The sequence below is a fragment of the Phalacrocorax aristotelis genome, chromosome 15 (genome assembly GCF_949628215.1).
Source record: "Phalacrocorax aristotelis chromosome 15, bGulAri2.1, whole genome shotgun sequence".
Taxonomy (NCBI): Eukaryota; Metazoa; Chordata; class Aves; order Suliformes; family Phalacrocoracidae; genus Phalacrocorax; species Phalacrocorax aristotelis.
This window is the reverse complement of record NC_134290.1, coordinates 4191966-4205130: the sequence shown is the minus strand read 5'-3', so window position 1 is coordinate 4205130 and position 13165 is coordinate 4191966. Positions and strand designations below refer to the sequence as shown.

General features: G+C 54.8%; 1 protein-coding gene across 2 annotated transcripts in view; it reads left to right on the top strand.

The window, feature by feature from the left end:
* Positions 1–8619: 8619 nt before the first annotated feature.
* The window catches only part of NOS1 (nitric oxide synthase 1), a 77888-nt gene continuing 73342 nt past the window's right edge, over positions 8620–13165 (top strand). Inside the window, exon 1 of one of the 2 annotated variants that reach the window (XM_075109898.1) lies at positions 8620–8943. The gene's annotated coding sequence lies outside the window, so the exon portion shown is untranslated. Of the gene's footprint in view, positions 8944–9005; positions 9086–13165 lie in introns of those variants that run through there. The other variant, XM_075109897.1, reaches the window with a different exon arrangement.

Below are 13165 nucleotides of genomic sequence, written 5' to 3'. Positions count from 1 at the left end.
CGTAGGGAACCATCCCCAACCCCAAGGGTACATCTCTGGCCCTCCTCTCCAGCTCTCAGCTGCTTCATCCTTCTGGTCACCCTCTGAGGCTCTTCCCTGAGCTTTCCAGTCCCTGACCTTGCTGCTGAGTTTTTTTCCAGTGTTTCAGTGCTCATGGGGAATACCATGTTTGGGGTTGGGTAGTGAAGCCACTACTCGTGATGGAAGTGGTGGTGCTGCGTGGCCCCAAAGCACTATGTCCTCCTTTGGCTGCTAAATTATATCCCCTCGTCCTGCGTCTTCTTCTATCCACCTTTCCCCCCAAATCCTCGCTGAACCATGACTAGGTGGTTCCTAGGGATGATGAGCTCAGAGTCCAGCCCCAATGACTTTCATCTGGTACTTGACCATGGCAGGAGCCAAGATTATTAAGATTTAAGACAGTTGCTAGGCAGAAATTAATGTCTTGGAGGTGGAGGAGCTGCTCAACCTTTGCTAGGTCTGTGGAAGGGTTGGTGCCTATAGCTTGGTCTCTTTGGCCACGCTAAGGAGAAGGGGTCTGTGTTGGTGGGGCCATGAGATGCTGTCTGCACCCCCAAGAGCCATGGAGAGCTCTGGGTCTAGCCCGCTGGTGGCCGGCACTCTGCTGGACACCTTTGCTTTCCTTCCTCCTTTCTTCGCCATTTATTTATTTTATCCCCCCCCCCCCAAAATAGTGATACTTTGGGAAGCTTGGTCAGCTGCAAAAGCCTTCTTTAATTTCCGGTCCCTGTAAAGTATGCTGTTACATTTTCTTGTACATAAGGTATATATAAATATATATACATATCTCTATATGTATGTATATAGATATATACATATATAACGAGCTCTAAATCCTGTACAGTTTCAAACTGAACTCGATGGCCTGCTTTGTTTTCTCTGTGTTAGTTCTGACTGTCGCAGAATGAGCTGACTTTCATTTCCCTTCTCCTCTTTCACTTTTCTTTTTATAAATATATACATAAATATATATATATTTTGTTGTCGTTGTTGCAAAACTCTCGTCACTGGAAAAGAACAGTTGATTCTGGTGCAAAAAAAAAAATCACCCACACACCAACAAAAAAAATCGCTGAGAAAGGCACGTTGGATCTCCCTGATGTAAATTTGTACAGTAACATTTATAACGTTTTCTACACTTGAAGAAAGTATTTATAATTTCAGCTGTCTGACTGAGTGCGAATCTCTGTGACCTGCAGAAATGGATAGCCATTTGTTCCCGTGGTTTCTCGTGCAGTGTTTGGTGAGGTGACAGTGTATGAATTATTTATGCCAATAAAAAAAAAACAAAACAACAAACAAAACCATCTGAAAGCCATTGCACCCCTGTGCTGCTCCGTGTCCCCGCGCCACCGGCCGCCCCCTGCCCTCTCCTTGCTCCTCAGCAGCATCGCATCCCGGTGATGGGATGGGAGTATTTGTCCATGGCAGGGTCTGGACCACTTTCCTTCATCAGACCCCTGGGAGCATCTTGGTGCCAAGCTCTGGTCCAGCAATGCTTGGGGAGAAACATGGCACCGCTGAACCCCGCTTTTCCTCTCTCCCACTGTGTCGGCTCGCAGGCCGGACTTGTGGGGATGATAATTCACAGCAAACATTTGGATGGGAGCCGCAGGGAGACACGACAGCTGAAAACATGGGAGTTGGGCAAATTATGGGGCAGGAAGCAGATAAACTTCTATGCGGCTCGGCTTGGTGGAGGGGCTGGGGCCAGGGTGGGGTGTGTGTCAGGAGGATGCTCGTCCCCATCCAGGACCCCGCAGGGATGGCCGAGCCTGGCGATGAAGCGCTGGAGGCTCTTCACATCTGCTGCTTTCTTTGTTTGCTTCTCCCATGCTGTTTTAGTGGGGGTCCACCATAAAGCTGCAAAACAGCCCGTCAGAAAGCAGCAGTGGTGTTCGGTTGTGGGGCTGACACAGGCAGTACTTAATGGTAGAGATGGAGAAGAAAATCACAGAAGGTTCTTGTTGCTTCCCCCCTCTCCTTCCCTCCTTGCTATTGCCCAAGCACTTGAAAGGTAAAATAATGATGGCTCACCATTAATAAATCATGAACACTCAACACTTCTCCTGTCAAGGGCTTTTCATCCTTCAAAGCCTGCAGAAACTGGTAACCAATTAGACCAGGCACATCCCAGGCAGCGAGTGGCAGCGGGGCTGGCCAGGGGGATTTTCCTGGGAAGGATATGGAAGGCAAGGCCGGGTGGAAGGGGACTGATGTGATCAGGCATGGATGTCCCAGAGGAGAGAGAAATGGGATTTGGGGATAAAGAACTTGATGTCTTCACCATGCCAGGGGCGCAGCCGTTACTCAGCTGCCTTGCAGGCTATACGGGATGCTGGCTGCATCATGGTGTCACTATCTTTTGCACATATGGAATAAACAGGGGGTTAAACCCTGCTGGTGGTTCCCCTGGTGTAAATCTGGAGGGCTTTCACTGGTCTGGAGCATAACTGGTTGGCACTGGTGTGTAACTGGGCAGCCAGGGCCCTGGTGGCTCCAGGGAAAGGGCTGCTAATTGAAATGCCAGCAGCAACGCCGAGCCCCTGCTGAGCGCAGCACAGGGATGCTGAGCTTGCTCCTGGCTTGTGGCTAATGACATGCCAGCACCAGGATGGGGATAAATGTGTGATATATCCCCAAAACAGCCTTAACAATGGTGTTGGCGGATTAGAGGCATCTCTGAATATATATCTGCATATATACACGTGTGTGTGTGTGTTTTGGAGAGCCACATGAATATGCACACGTATCTGTAATCTCCTTCTTACTGTTGGTGAATCATGAGCCATTAATATTTCACAGGCAAAGAATAAATGCAGGGAGTGAAAGAGGAGCTAAACCCTCAGGACGCTGGTTCTGGCCCTCCTGCTGCCACTCCCAGGCGAGCCCATGGCAATGCTGCAGGACCACAGGTCAGGGCTCAGGGCAGGCATCGCTCCCACTTGGGTGCTGGGTGCCGATGGCATCGGCACAGTGGGGGAGCAGCCAGCCTGGTTGGTGTGAGAAGGTACCACCATCGAATGGGGCTGTTTGCTTTGGGCTAGTAACCCTTCTAAGGTCGGCTGTGTTGATGGAGAAGGAGGAGAGCGGAGGGCATCTGCGTTTTCACCGGGGAGGGTGACTTCAGAGATGTCCCCATGTGTCCTGGGTGCTTCTTGGATGACCCACCCTCCCTCTGGACACATGGGGGCTTATTATACACATGTATCTTCCTTGACTGCCCCCAAAATTAGACACATGCTGAAGCCTTTTATTGACCTGAACGTAAAGATGGTGCACCCAGCTGTTAGTCCTGGAGAGTGGCCACAAGCCCCCGCTCACTGTGGGGACCTTGCTGTCACGGCAGGGACAGCTCCAGGTGCCGTGTCTGCTGCCGGCAGGTTTGGGTTCCCCTTTCCACTTTGCATCAGCAGAAATGGGAGAAAAAAAGACTGGTGGGGAGCCAAGCCCTTAGCCCAGAGTGTGACAACAGGCAGCGGCCCCAGCCAGCACTCTTCAGTCCCAGGCCAGTGCCGGGGAGGTCTCGGGGAGGAGCTGGGGCTGCACAGAGTTTGCAGAGCAAGAAAACCGCTGCAGATTAACGCATTGTTTGTGCTGTAGCTGGAGCCAGGATGGGGCTAGTGGGGGTCCTGCATCGCTGAACCAGGCTCGTACCATCCTGCTGGTGCCGGTCCTTCCCAGGATGGGTGCAGCTCTGGCATAGGCTGGGGTTGTGGCAATGCCCTACAATGGGGTATTGTTCAGCTGCTATAATTTATGTTTCCTCCCTAGGCTTGCCTGGGTGTTCTCAGGGCCCTCAGTGAGCCCTTGGTGCTGGAGGCACAGGGCTGGTCCCTTTTGGGGGGTCAGGGGAGGGCTGAGCCCCCTGCAGTCTTTCCAGCAGGGTGTGGGGGGTCCTACCCAGGTGATGCACATGTGAGCTGGGGGACAAAGCCCAGCTCCAGCCCTTCGTTAGAGTTTTGTTAGGACTATGCTGCCCACCATGGCTGTCACAGAGAGCATCATGGGGGCTGTGGGGAGCCCCAGGCAGGCAGCTGTTGATGCACAGATTAATTGGCCACTTCTGTCATGGCTGGCCACCCACCCTTTAACAGGATTGTTGCTTTGAGCTGGAGCAGAGCTGATCCAGCTTTGCAGAAAGACCTGGCGTGTTACTGGGATTAATGCCAGCCAGGGCATATAAGTGAGCTGCCCAGCTTCCCGCCTGTGCTTTGCCCTGGGGTTTCCATCCTTCTCTGCCTATCTGCTGGGGAAGGGGCTGCCCTAGCCCCTGGCTGAGGCCCCTATGGTCCTGCTGCCCTATTGCTCAGCAGATTCCATTTCCTCACCTCTATTTTTATGCTCCCCTCCAGGACAGAAACCTGACGCCCAGCCATCTTACCATATGCCCAGAGATGTTATGTGAGCTCCTGCTTGGCTTCCAGCACAGGACCCTTTCCTCCCAGCAGCCCTAGGAAGGAGCAGCAATTCCCAATTCCCAGCTTTTTGCCCTAAGCTTCGTAGCTTCGTACCTGCAGCTTCCTCTGAGGGTTAAAGAGACATGCCCTCGGCAGCACCAGGTAGAAAAATTGGCTGAAGGCTTTCCCTTGCCTCACAGCTATTTATTTATTCCATGTTTTGTTGGGATAGGGTGGCTTTCTGTGTCTGTGCAGCAAATCCTGGGCCTTGGGGGGGGTTAGGGCACCCCTTCGCTGTTGGGTGTGCTGTGAGGTCCCTGTGTGTGGTGAAAGGACTGTGGTGCTGAAGGTACCCTCTGAAAATAAATCTGCAGCTCAGGGTTTGTGCCTAGGCACCTGGAGGGCTGCGCTCACCCGGGCGGCGCTTGGGCAGCCGGCACTGTGATGCCACCACCGAGAGAGCTGGAGGGGATGTCATCCCACCAGGGTGCAGGCTGATCGTTTTGGGCACGTTGGGGTGCAAGGCATCACTGTGGGTCTCCAGAGGGCACAAGTAAGACCCTGGGCTCCCCCCTGCTCCCCAACCCAGTGGCAGCCATGAGGTAGGGATGCCCTGCAGTACCCACATCCCCATTTCCAGCTGGTAGAGAGAAACAGCCCAGTAACCTGGCTGGTGCCAGGTACTGTGGGTGAGCCTTTGGCCTCTCTGCCCTTCCTCCTTGGTCAGCAGCACCTGTGGGGAGAGCTCAGCCGGGTGCTGTCCCCTCCAGCCCCACAGCGATGAGGGCACCATCCGGAGCCGGGCTAGCCACAGGCAGCTGGACCCGGGCAGAGCCTGCCAGCGCACGGTGCCCCTGTGGGTTTGCTTTCTGGGAACACTGGGGTGTTGCACAGAGGGACCACAAACTATTTTTTCCATAAGTATGAAAGCAAGCACGTCTGCCTGCATCTCCCTCCACGGCTGGGGTAGAGAGATGGCTGGGGGAGGGATCCCTCCTGGGCTTTCCCCACAGCCGCAGGGGAAACCCACGCTAGCTGCAGTCTGCTGGGGTAATACAGCCCTTCTGCACTGGACCTACCACGATTACGCACAGTCGTGCAGCAGCCCTAGAAGCTCACAGGGGGATCTGTGAAGGTCTCTTGGAAAATCGTGCTCCACAAATACTTATTCACCTCAAGGGCTTTTGCAGCACTTGGTTTGCTGGCTGCTGTGGCCACAGGTGCTTGGGGATGCCCCAAGCAAGGGCCTGGCTGTCCCTCTGTGCCCGCTGGCACATCGAGCTGGCATTGCACCAACAGGCTCTCATGGCCTTGGCCACTGCCCCGTGACTGGGGGGATGTGGGAGAGGATGGCCACCCCAAAGCTGGGGGACACTGAGATTAGAGTGGTGCCGCTGCGGCGGCCAAGTCCCAGGTTGGGTTTCACTTGCTGGGAGCTATTTTCAGGCCTGCAAATCCAATGGGTGATAAAGCTTGTGACTCTGTGTGTGGTAAAGTAATCTTTGGCGCAATGGGTCCTTCCTCAGCCTGCCCATGCTGCTTTCTTTTTTTAGAATCTAACTAATATACTCTTATTTTCAGCTGCTTGCTCCACACAACCCCTTTTCTAGTATTCTGGGTGGGGATGGGTCCTTGCTTAACCCTTGCATGGGTTGTTTGCTGCACAGATTAGCCCATAGCATCCTACCATGAAGTGATCGGTCCCTGCTCCCTACCCAGAGCCCCCCCCAACCACAGTGGGCTGCTTCCAAGTTTGTTTTGCATTTACAGCAGTGCATCCGTGCTGGTGGAGCAACTAAACCATGGCTCTGCCAGGTGGCATTGGGTCTGCAGCCTACACATCTTGAATCCTGTTATCATCCTCAGGAACATGGGGAGGCTCTGGCCAGGGAAGGGGAAGATTTTGGCAGCAGGGATCCCTTGCTCTGTGGTGGGGCAAACCCTCTCTGCTGTTTCCCCCACATCCTGCCCCTGGGCTTGGCATGGAGCAAAACCGCCTCAGGTGCTGGGAGGAAAATAGATTGCCCCATTATCAGCACTTTCTCCCACACCTTAAATACAATGCACCTGGCAGGAAAAGAGCCCTTGGGTGCTGCTCACCCACACCTGGTGGGTGCAGGCAAGTGGTTCAGCCACTGCCCCCTGGGGAGTACCTGTGGAATTGTTTTCCCAGGGGAACACTGCGGCCATCCCTGGATGCAGAGGTGAGACAGACCTGGGCTGCGCTGGGGCTGGTGGGTTGAGACCCTGGGCTGGGTCCATGTGTGCCAGGTCTGGCACAGGGGCTCGGGGCAATGCTGGATGGGGCCCCGCTGTGGGGATGCGTGCTGTGAGCTACATGCTGGGGTGTCTGTCCTGCTCGGTGGGGGTGGAATCTGGGGGCTGAGTGACTGGGAAAGTTGTGCTCCGCTTCTAAGTGGGCAGATGAAAACTCTTTCAGAGACTCAAAACGCTCTTGCCTGCAGAAATAAGGTGGGGAAGGCCTTGTCTTCAAATGTTTGGGTAGCTGATAAAATAGCAATTGCCCCAGTGGGAGCTGCTGCCTGCTGGAGATGTCCAAGCCCCTTCTCTAAATGCCTACAGTAGATTATAAGAATTTCCTGTAAATCAGTATGCAGCACCTTTTCCCCCTGCTTCTCCTCATTTCTATGAAGTTGGCTGATGTGCAAGGAGGGATCCTGCCTCTCCCCCAGACTGAGCTGGGAAGATGCTCCCGGGGATTTAAAGGTAGAAACACTGAACTGCTGTGATGCCTCTGCTGTGAGGTGGCTGCTCAAAAGTCTTTCTCATGGAAACTTGTTGGTAAAATGGCCCTGGTGCGGAGCAGTTGGGACTGACTCTGGCTTTGGAAGAGGAAGATGCCAGGTCAAATTGCTCACAGCTGGATAAAAGTGGGGGTTTGCAGGCAAACAGTGAGTGGAGGGCATGTGGGACAAGGTTCCTGCTCTCATGAGCAGTATCTGTGTCACCCTGGGATGGGAAGGGCTCATGTGAAGTATAGCAGGGACCTGACCTATAGGTGTTGACAGCAATCAGGGCAGGATGGGACTTTTGAAAACTATTTTTATTTTACAAGGCTGGGGTTCCTTGGGATTGAGCTGAGGCTTCTGGGAAAGAGCCACACCCCTGCTGGTGCAATACGTGTGTCAAGTGCATCCCTCCATGCTCGGGGCTGGAGGGCTCTTGCTTGGAGTAAATGTCTCTTAAATTTAGAGATGCAAATTGCCTCTGCACCAGCTGAGCTGGGGAAGCTCAGGGGCTTTGCAGCAGCTGAACCTGACACTGAATCGAGGTGCAACTCTCCTGTCGCTGGGCAGATGCTGGGTGGGCAATTGGAGGGGACAGGAAACAACAGGGTCCTTGGTGATGATTAAATCTCGAAGCACTGGTTTAACTAATGCAGCAGCCCTTGGATGCATCCTAATTCTCTGGGCATGCCTGACTTTGCAGGATGAGGTTGCTGAAGCTGTGGTGGGGAACCTGAATACACCTTTCTGCTCTCTGTCACTTTGTAGCTGAGAAAAATCATTGCGAAACCCTTCAAGACGCCCGCAAAGACCCGTTGTCTCCCACTTGAGCCAGGGAGGTGAAGTTCACACAAAACCCCACCGCCACATCAAGGACAAGAGCTCCTTGTGTGCTTTTCCAGGAATGGGTTAACAAAACAAATCCTATTGTATAGACATATATAATTCCCTAGTGTAAGGCAGAAGGCCTTGTTTGCCCTGGCTGTGGCGTGGAAGCAGCCTTTTCCTGCTTCTGCACCTTGTTCTGCTTTAGAAAAAGCATTTTGCAGAGGGGAAGGTCCTGATCCCCTGTGCATGTGTCCCCAGGAAGCAGAGGAGAACCCTCTGCAGCTTGTTTCTGCAGCGGTGAGGGTCTGCTAGGCTTTCCCCTTCTAATTTTTCCCATTAGTTAGGTGTTTTGAACACAAAGCTGTTGCTTTCTCTCATCCTTGCCCTCCCTCCCCCCAACCCCATGAGTCAATACAAGGGAGAGACAGATCCTAAACCACTAAATGCATGAAAATTAGCTGGAAAAGCAGCTTGTGTGATTAAGCAGGCTTAGAGCAGCTTCCACGTGGGGAGGTTAAAAGTTACTGAATAACTAAACTCTTCCATCAGCCGCTGGTCACCGCTGGGGACTCTGCGACTGCGCTGGTGCCGTGTGTCCTGTGGGTATTTTGGTCACTCAAAAGCACAATCGGTTTCCCCCCCATACCAACCCTGGGGAGCCCAGAGGATGCCCTGGCTTGGGTAATGGGCAGAGCACGGGTCCTGGGAGAGCTCTACAGTGCTGGGCTTGGCCTGGGGAGGGGACAGGGCCACTGCTGGGCCCTAGCAAGGGCAAATGCCACCGTGGGAAAGCTGGCTGGGGCTGCGCAGCCGGCTCGGCATCGCGCACGCAGCCCTCCTGCGGCTCCACCGTCCCCTCCGCCTGCTCCACCGTAAGCAAAGCTCTTTCTCTCCCCCTGCTCCGGCCGGCCCCCTGCCTCTCAGACGGCTCCGGAGTGATGGAGGCGGTGTGTGCCTTTTGTTTGCTCTTTCTTTTGGGCCTGAAATCCCGCAGGTGGGGGTGGGGGGAAGCGGGGCCTCGGCCAAGCGGCATCTGCGGCGGGGGCGAGCGGGGCACGACGCCCAATGCCTGGCTCTCTCCGGACACAAGTAAGGCTGGGGGTGGCGGGGGCACCTGGGGGGGAATCTGGCTGTGGGGCAGCAAGGGGGAGGCTCAGGGTGGCTCTGCATGGCCAGGGGGTGCGAATGTCTTTGGGTCCCACCCATCTGGGAGGCTTCTAGGTGTGGGAGCACTGTGGTTTGTTCAGGATGGGATCGTGGGGGTAGGCTCTCCCCCACCTCCCTGTCTCCTGCAGGTCCCTTTAGCATGGGAATTGTGGGGGGAGCACCTCTCATCTCCAACCCTCCGGGTGCTTCACTTGTTACACCTTTTGGGTGCAAACTTGGCCTTTGCACGGTGGGCTGGGGGCCGGTGCTGCTGTCAGCATCCCTTTGGCTGGAGCAGGAGGTCGGCAGCTCCCTCCCAGCTCAGTGGGCTGATGGGCTGGAGTCCACAGGACCATTTTAGGCACTGAAAGCCTTTAAAAAAAAAAAAATCCCTCCCATGTGTATCCTGCTGCTCTTTTGGGACCTTTAGTTTCTCCTATGTGCCATGGGCTGGCAAGGTGTACTCTGCCTTGATTAACCACAGCAAATTTTCGGCTCATGTTAGCACAGATGAAGCAATGTGGGGCACAGAGAGGCGGCCACAGGGCCTGGGGAAGGGAGGAAGAAAAGCAGCCAAAGGGGAGGGGAGGAACCCCCAGCCTGAGCAGCGGCTTCTGCGGGGAGGCGTGCGCTCCTTCCTCCAGCAAGGACCTCATCCTGCAAACTGCATCGGCACACAGCTGCTCCAGCTTCCTGGGAAGTCCTATTGATGCCAAAGCAATCCTGGGCGGGGGCAGAAAGACTAAAGTTATCTGGGCTGCGTGCAGCTGCAGATGTGGGGTCCTTAGCCCCCCCTGCCTGTTTTTTGGGAGGGGTTTGGAGACCATGATCAAAAGCTGGAGCTGCCGTCCATCTGCTTCTGACAACCTGAGCGCTCGCTGGCAGCTTTTGCATTCAGAGCATTGAATTCCTCAATAATTAGAGGGTGGGTTTTTTATTTTCCAAAAAAACCCCATCTGGGTTTTTCATTATGGGAATGAAAAGCCAAGGTGGGTGTGGGAGGGGGCAGGTGGATTTTCAGCCTTAGCAACCCAAATCTTGAAATATTACATCAGCACCAAAGAGGTGTAATTAAGTAGGAAACAAATGAGCCCAGCTAATCTGTTTTGCTTGTTTGAGCTTAGTGGAGTGCAGAAAACAAACAGAGGCTGAATGATGAATGAGACTTTTTTTTTTTTAAAAAAGGGTTTTTCTTTCTCTGAGCCCCGAGGGGGGGCTGGGATGTGGGTCAGGAAACTCGGCCGCTCTCCCCCGCGGCTTGGAGGCCACCCGGCTGCAGCAGCCGAGGCTGTGTGCCGGCGCTCGCCGTTTGCCTGTTTCTTGCTTTAATTGGCTGCTTTGCCAAGCTGGCTCCCTTGGACACCTTCCCAGAGGGATGGGGATGGATCTCCCCACTGCTGTTCCCCACGGCCGGGGGGGCATCAAAGCCGAGGTCCCGCAGGTAGCTGTGGGAGTGCCCTTTAGCACAGGCTCCGCTGCCACATCCCTCCCTTGGCTGCAGCCCCAGGAGCTTCTGTATGTCCTTAGGAGGATGTGCACCTGCCTGAGGTGTCTCTTGGCATCGGTGTTTTCTCCACCATGGCACAGAGAACTGATGCTGTCGGTGCATCCTTGGGGGGCTGGGCAGCCCTCGCGTGGGGATCCCACAGCGTCCCGCCTGCTGCCTCCCCCAGCCATCCCACAAGGGCCAGGGGACATGTCAGTGGCTTCACAGCTGGGGACACGGGCACAGTTTTGCAGCCCTTTAAACACACAAAAGGCTTTGGTATCTTGGCTGGAGCAGACTGTGCTGCTGCTTCTTGCTGCCCAGTCGTGCCCCAGCTGCCTGCAAATCTCCCCTGCCTGCACTGAGCCCACCGGTGCAGGCTCGCAGGGCTGCTGGCTGCTTTTGGCCGGCTGTGGTGGGGAGGAGGGCTGGCTGCTGTTGGTTTTCTCCATGCACTTGCATGCTTTCAGGCTCTGGCAGTGGTATGAGGTGCCAGGAGCAGATGGCAGCCATCGGCCAGGCTTTCTCTCAAATCCCTGTGGCTCCTGGCACCATGCTGGGCAGCGGCTCCCGGTAACCCCCTCGCTCCCACACCGCTCTCTGGGGAAAGAGCTGTGGTGGTTTTGCTGCTGCTTTGAGCACATTGCATCTAAGCCCTCTCCCCAGTCTGCCAAGGAGCTTCTCGCTGTGGTTTTTGGTGTGATGCCCCATGCCAGGGGCCAGAGGGGACCTGGTGTGGGTGGGGTTTGTGTTACAGGCAGATGGGTCTGAGCTGCTGCCTGTGAGCTGGTGTCAGCAAACGCCCTGTTCCCCCAACACCCTCCAGCCAAACCTTCCAAAAATGGTCTTAAAAACAGAGGAAATGAGCAACTCACTTGGCCCCAGGGAGCAAAGGGTGCTGCAGGGAGGAGCAGGGGCTTGGCTAGGTGGGACCAGGGCGTGCAGGGTCTTGGGGGGCTGTTGGTGAGTGGAGTCACCTCAGGATGGTAGGCCTGGCTACCGCAGTGCTAGTGCTGAGGTCCTACCTGACCTTGGGTATGCGCCTTCCTGGACTGCATCGCGACCCCAGAACATTGCACGGCAGAGGGAGTTCTCCCCGTGAGCCCCAAAACATTGCATGGCAGATGGGATGCTCCCAGTGCACCATTGGTGTCTGTCCCGGTCAGTATCTCCCCAGACAGCCCTGGTGCTTTCTGTGCACCCGTGATCCTGGTCCTGCACCTTTAGGCTGTTTTAAACCCCCTCGCTGGGTTCGTGTCCCCACTGGTGTCTCCGGCAGCGCCCCCTTTCCCTGCAGTGGGAGGATGCTGAGCCCCCTGTGCACACATCTGGCTCTCCCTCGCGCACCTCCCAGCCCTGCCCCGGCCTCCCCTCCGCCCTCCCTCGCTCGCCCCTGCCAGCCACATCACATGTCCTGCCCCTGGAGGGGCTGGGAAATTGGGAAATGGCCAAAATGAAACAAGTTTCCCCTCCCCTCCTGGGTGACAATTTCAACCCCGCGGGAGCTTGGTGGCTGCCAGCCAGCTCCTGCATCCACACTGACCCCCAGCAGCCCCCCTGAAGGGCAGCACCAGCCCCTGCCTCCCAGCATAACTAGCACAAGCATTCGCTGCATTATTATTATATTTTTTTAAATTGTGTTTTTTCTCTATGAGGAAAAGGCTGGTGCTACGTATTCGCAGGCGTTGCAGTCAGCTGCCTTGTTTCAGCAGTGTTGCGCCTCTCTCCAAGTAATAAGAGCATCTCTGGAAGAGAAAATTGAGCAACTTGGTAGCAGGCGGTGTCTTCCACACTGAGTGAGGGTGTTTATCCTCCTCGTTTTGTTTCAGATGAATAAATTTGCCAGACAGCAATGATATTAGCCTCGTCTCAAAGACTTTATCAATTTGCAGTTTTCTCTTCGATGATAGTTTTTTTTATTGAACTGTCTGAGATGATTTCCAAAGAGAGGACTGCAATTTAAACTATTAAGTAATTTGGGAAAGCAATTAGTGTTAATCTGGAAACTCCCTGTGTTGTTCCTGAATAAATCAACCTCTCTGTGAGAGCCACGCTGAAAGACCCTGGGCTGATTTATGTACAGGGGGTGCTTTCAGCCAGGAAAACAACAAGGAGCAAGTTTCTTGCCTGGAAAACTAATACTTCAATGGTGCTGTGGTTCAGAGGGCGTCCAGGACTTGTGGGAGCTGGGCTTTGCTCCTGGGGTCCACCAGTGTGCCCCTTCACGCATCCCCATCTCTGGAGCGCTTATCTGCTGGCAGCCGTATGCAGCCCCTGTGGTAGTCCCCAGAGAGGTCTCAGTTTGACCTGATGCTGGGGTGTTGCTTCTGGCCTTGTCTCTCCCAGTGGAGACGGAGGAGGGATGGCAGGGAGGGAGATGAGGGAGGGCAGAGGAGACCCCCATTTCCTCCCTTGCTGCACGGACCTGGCTCGTGCCTGCCCAGAGCACTGCATTGCGCATCAGGTACGAGGAACACTGTGTGGCTCCATCAGGTGGAGCTGGTGGAGGTGACACCTCTTCCTCCTCTGTCTCATTC